Below are 5,409 nucleotides of genomic sequence, written 5' to 3'. Positions count from 1 at the left end.
CGCTGTCAGCCGCATCAGCTACAGTACAGCGGAGCAGCATGGGAATTAAAGGGGACTCGTCGCCCGCCACACGCGAGCGCTCGCCTTACATTCAGTTAATTCAAAGGAGAAACGGCCGTCGCTGAATGGCGTCTTGTAGAAAAGTGATGGTGAACCGAGGGGCTCCAGGTGAACCTCGTTCTCTTAGTTAGTCACTGATGTTTTGCTCCTAAATCAATGAAAGCCACAGATATTCAAATCCTCGCTCCAGTTCAAACTCTGTCGTAAAATCGATCCCAGACAATCAACGTGAAGGTGAGCGTCCTCATGTCAGGTGGACTTTATTATCATCCATTAATCGACTGTTTTCTAATTGTTTTTTAAGAAGAAAAAAGGCAAAATTCTGTGATTCCAGCGTCTTAAATGTGAAGATCTCCTGGTGAACTGAGTACATTCAGTGGATATTTAAATCTAAACGTATTCACATTATACATGGATACAAAACAATTGAAAACCAATTATATTGTGAGGTCTTTGAAGGCACCATGTCCAAGAACCAAGTTTTTAGGACAGCGAGGTGGACGGGTTTGAGTTGAGACGGAGACCAGATGATCGCTGCTCTCTAGTTCCTCATGTCAGCTGGAGAGGAATTCACATTTAACTTCTCGCTGTCATCGTCTCACTTAGCATTTTTAATGTTGTACAGATGTTGATGATTCTATTCAATGAGCTCAGCTGGTCTTATCTTGGACGCTAGTGGACGCTAGTGAACGCTAGTGAATGCTAGTGAATGCTAGTGAACGCTAGTGGGATGCTAGTGAACGCTAGGGGGACGCTAGTGAACGCTAGGAGGATGCTAGTGAACGCTAGGAGGACGCTAGTGGGATGCTAGTGAACGCTAGTGGGATGCTAGTGAACACTAGTGGGATGCTAGTGAACGCTAGTGGGATGCTAGTGAACGCTAGTGGGATGCTAGGGAACACCAACCAGTCTTGTTGTTTTTCTTTTGAAATGCGATGCAGCAGACGGTCAAAGGTGCCAACATTTAACAAAAGGGAACACGTCGAGTGTTACATCCACTGTAATAATAATAATAATATCTATTAATCGTTTTTGCCTTTTTTACATGATATTCCCTGAGTGTTTAATTTACATATCCGTCGTTGGATTATTAACGAAATTCCCAGTTTGCGAAATCGTATCAAAAATGTTTCTTTTTTTTTTTAAAGTGTGATAATCTTGCCTAACACTTTAAAACCACCAAAAAGAAACGACTCGACACATTCTAGATGATCGTTCAGCTGCACTAGACGTTTATACAACCGATCATTTGGCCTTTTAATGGTTTCTATTTTTACTTTATTTTATTTTGAAATGAGAAGAAACCTCAAGCACCTTATTGCCAGAGTGACACACACACACACACACACACACACACACACACACACACACACACACACACACACACACACACTGTGCTCTGGAGCACATGGTGCAATCTAGGAAGACAAGTTCAGTTACTGAGGACAGAGAGAGAGAGAGAGAGAGAGAGAGAGAGAGAGAGAGAGAGAGAGAGAGAGAGAGAGAGAGAGAGAGAGAGAGAAATGGGGGGGAGGGGGAGATTTGGAGGTTTGCACATTTTCCATTTTTGTTTTTAAATCTTTGTATTCCGATGCTTTTTTTAAAAACCACCGCCTTAAATGAGAAAAGAAAAATCTGAGATGAGAGAGGGAAGAAGAGGACAGTCTGAGCTTCCCTAGAGAGGGGGGGGGGGGGGGGTGTTGGCTGGGACGCTCAGATGATTTCGTGTGAATGCATACTGCTGTGTACGTCAGCGTGAGCTTTTTTGTGGGTTTGGGAGCTGTTTGTAAAGGCTTTGTGTGTGTGTGTGTGTGTGTGTGTGTGTGTGTGTGTGTGTGTGTGTGTGCGCACGCATGCATATTAATGTATGTATGCAGTTTTCTTCTCTTTTTTTTTTCCCTCCCCGCTCGCTTCCCTCCATCTCCATTTATGGCATGTTAATGTCTGCCTCCTCACTCCAAAGAGCTTTTGACAGTGGCACTGTGTGTGTGTGTGTGTGTGTGTGTGTGTGTGTGTGTGTGTGTGTGTGTGTGTAATGCGCATGTCTATGCCAGGCTGGGTCTGCGTCTCGGATCTATGCGCTGCATACGTGTGTGTCTGGCTTCACGCTACGACTGCGCATGTCTGTCACTGTGTGTGGGTGGTTTGGGTGCTCGGCTCTGCAAGGTCTGTCTCTGTGTGTGTGTGTGTGTGTGTGTGTGTGTGTGTGTGTGTGTGTGTGTGTGTGTGTGAGAGAGAGAGTGTGAGAGTGTGTGTGAGTGGGTGGTATGTGCAGAGAGGTTTAGATGAGTGGCTGTTTGTTTTTGTCTGCCTCACAGAGCTCCATACCAACACACATCTGCAGAGTCACACACCCAGAGTCCACACATCTGTTCTGTAGGACCACGTTGCACCTTTCTACATCAAAATCATTCAAATGTGAAATGGACTTCTTTTGGCTCCGCTCCCTAAATCTGTGCCCGGTCTAAACGTCCCGTCCTCCTGCATGGGGACACTTTGTCTCTTGATTTCAATTGTCCCTTTTTCCCTCCCTCCCTCTCTGCCCTCACCCGTCTCTCAGCTTTTCTTTGTTTACATCTCTCTCACACACACACACACACACACACACACACACACACACACACACACACACACACAGGAAGGAGCTAAATAGTGTCGGTCCCTTGACGCTTCATTACGTAAAACTATCGTTTTTCTCTCCACCGCTGCTTCATTTCTGTGTCGACTCCATTTTCTTCATAGAATGCAAATCCCTGCCAAACTCTCACCCGTATGTCTGTATCCCCTAGTGTGTGTGTGTGTGTGTGTGTGTGTGTGTGTGTGTGTGTGTGTGTGTGTGTGTGTGTGTGTGTGTGTGTGTGTGTGTGTGTGTGTGTGTGTGTGTGTGTGTGTGTGTGTGTGTGTGTGTGTGTGTGTGCGTGCGTGCGTGCGCGCGCACGTGTGTGTGAGTGTTTGCTGTCTACAGCAACAACAGATGGGGCTGCCAAATGTGTGTGTGTGTGTGTGTGTGTGTGTGTGTGTGTGTGTGTGTGTGTGTGTGTGTGTGTGTGTGTGTGTGTGTGTGTGTGTGTGTGTGTGTGTGTGTGTGTGTGTGTGTGTGTGTGTACATGTGAGCTATTGGAATGCAAATATGCAGATGAATGGGTGTAGGTGCATCTGACCAAGCACATCAGTGTGTGTGTGTGTGTATTGAGAAGAAGTCTATCTGTCCCTATTTTGCCCCGGGACGAATCAGAATGTCCACATGAGAGAATCGGGCACGAATATATTGACCAGACTGTTTAAATCCAAGTGGGCTCAAAAGAATAATTCTAATCATCCTCGACTTGAGGAGGAGGTGCTGCTCTTCCTGAGGAGGAGACGTTTGTTAAGAATCTCCCAGGACAGATGAGGCATTGCGGCAGTCTGCCGTCACATGAGCGAAGCCACAATCCAGACAAAGAGACAAGAGTGAGAGAGAGGGAGGAGGAGGAGGAGGGAGAGAAAGGAGGCTAATGACGACGAAGAGGAGGAGGAGGGTGGTGGTGATCGTCTCTCTGGCTCTGTGCCGCCAAGATAACTACCTGGGTGTGCGTGTTTGTTTCTGTAGCGTGGCGGTGTGCAGAGGGGCGGTGTGCAGAGGGGCGGGGTCGTGGACCGAATGCCCCCTAAAATATCCCCTTGAAAAAAAAAACCCTGACCCCCCCCCCCCAAGACCAGGACCCGCTTCTTGATGAGGCGGATCCAGACCACGAAACAAAGCCTCCTAAAAGTAAAATAAAATAAAAAGCAGAGCTTTGAAGTTTAAATTGCACTAAAGTCTGTAATGTGTGGAGTCTCTGATGTCCTCTAAGACGCATGAGAGACACGTGATTATTGAGACGGTGTTCGTGACTTTAACTTCACACTAACAGCATTATTACATGCATTATTACATACATATTACATACGTTATTACATACATTATTACATACTTATTACATACATATTACATATGTTATTACATACGTTATTACATATGTTATTACATACATATTACATATGTTATTACATACGTTATTACATACATATTACATACATATTACATACGTTATTACATACAATATTACATACATATTACATACGTTATTACATACATATTACATACGTTATTACATACAATATTACATACATATTACATACGTTATTACATACATATTACATACATATTACATACGTTATTACATACATATTACATACATTGCATACATTATTACATACATATTACATACGTTATTACATACATATTACATACATTATTACATACATATTACATACGTTACTACATACATATTACATACATTATTACATACATATTACATACATATTACATACGTTATTACATACATTACATACGTTACTACATACATATTACATACATTATTACATACATATTACATACGTTACTACATACATATTACATACATTATTACATACATATTACATACGTTATTACATACATTACATACGTTACTACATACATATTACATACATTATTACATACATATTACATACGTTATTACATACATTACATACGTTACTACATACATATTACATACATTATTACATACATTATTACATGCATATTACATGCATTATTACATACATATTACATACATTATTACATACATATTACATACATTATTACATACATTATTATCACGTTGTGCACAATCAATTACATACATTATTACATACATTATTATCACGTTGTGCACAATCAACACATTCGAAACAAGAAACTTTATTACTCTTTCACGACCTCGACAAAGATCCACTCCTTCCGTTGTTACCCTTTCACAATAAAAGCCCCTAGATACAAACACTGTAACTGTTTACCAGAGAGAGTTCTGACGGCCTGCCAGACGCTGCTCGGGGTCAACGGGTTCCGTAGAGTTCTGTGTGAGACGTCGGTGTTCTTTAAATAATACGGGCCGGAGATCCAGGTGAAGTTGAAGGCGGGTTTTGTCATTTTGAGAAGTTTTTTTGTAAGATTTTGAAAAGAAAGGAGTAGGTTGTGATATTTGAGGGTTCTGTCTGTCCGTGTGGACCGGTTCTTACCGGGGGCGCAACGTGGAACCAGAACCTCAAATCTAAAACGGTGAGCACAGGTTCTGGACTACAGGTTGAGCGGGGCCAGAGTAGACGCTTTTTAACTTTTTCTTAAAGCGACACGCGCTTTTAGAAGAGCTTTGTACACATTTTACATTTTCTTTCCGTTTTTTTCTTTTTTACCGTTGTGTTTCTACATCTGAGCTGGTGTTCTGTAGTCCTTTAAGGTCTGAGAGATGCTACTAACAAGTCCACATTAACACGTAGAGTACGTAGAGC

General features: G+C 42.4%; 1 protein-coding gene across 4 annotated transcripts in view; it reads left to right on the top strand.

Moving 5' to 3' along the window:
• nacc1b (nucleus accumbens associated 1, BEN and BTB (POZ) domain containing b) overlaps nucleotides 1-2,933 on the top strand; it is a 17,794-nt gene extending 14,861 nt beyond the window's left edge. For all 4 annotated transcript variants that reach the window (XM_068704360.1, XM_068704357.1, XM_068704358.1 and 1 more), the window contains one exon: nucleotides 1-2,933. This exon is cut by the window's left edge and continues 1,832 nt beyond it. The gene's annotated coding sequence lies outside the window, so the exon portion shown is untranslated.
• The last annotated feature ends 2,476 nt before the right edge of the window (nucleotides 2,934-5,409 follow it).

Source organism: Cebidichthys violaceus, unplaced genomic scaffold, assembly GCF_023349555.1.
Source record: "Cebidichthys violaceus isolate CVI_PGR_0920_01 unplaced genomic scaffold, fCebVio1.0.p SCAF_90, whole genome shotgun sequence".
NCBI lineage: Eukaryota > Metazoa > Chordata > Actinopteri > Perciformes > Stichaeidae > Cebidichthys > Cebidichthys violaceus.
This window is presented reverse-complemented; position numbering and strand designations above follow the sequence as displayed.